The sequence below is a fragment of the Numenius arquata genome, chromosome 14, assembly GCF_964106895.1.
Source record: "Numenius arquata chromosome 14, bNumArq3.hap1.1, whole genome shotgun sequence".
NCBI lineage: Eukaryota > Metazoa > Chordata > Aves > Charadriiformes > Scolopacidae > Numenius > Numenius arquata.
In genome coordinates, this window is record NC_133589.1 from 18,615,146 (window position 1) to 18,615,458 (window position 313).

The window sequence follows — 313 nt, forward strand, 5'->3', positions numbered from 1 at the left end:
CCCCTCCCTATCCTGTCCCTGACTTTTAAAGGAGCTGAGCTAGGAAATCTCTTGTTCAAGCCATATCCTTCTCAGTCTGATTTTGGGGGGGATTGCTGCTTTGCTTTTCAAATCAGAACTCCCCGAAGAAGTGTTCCTGCCTCTGCCAGTGCCTCTGCCAGTCAGCATTGAGGCTGGAGGCCTTGCATTGCTGTCCTGCGACAGCCAAGTGGTGGCAGCTTCCTTCTCTGCTCTATTTGTGGCTATTTCTGTGCTCTGTGGAGGTTCGAATCTCCTCTAGATTTGAACTGAAAGAAAAATCCCAGCCTCGATC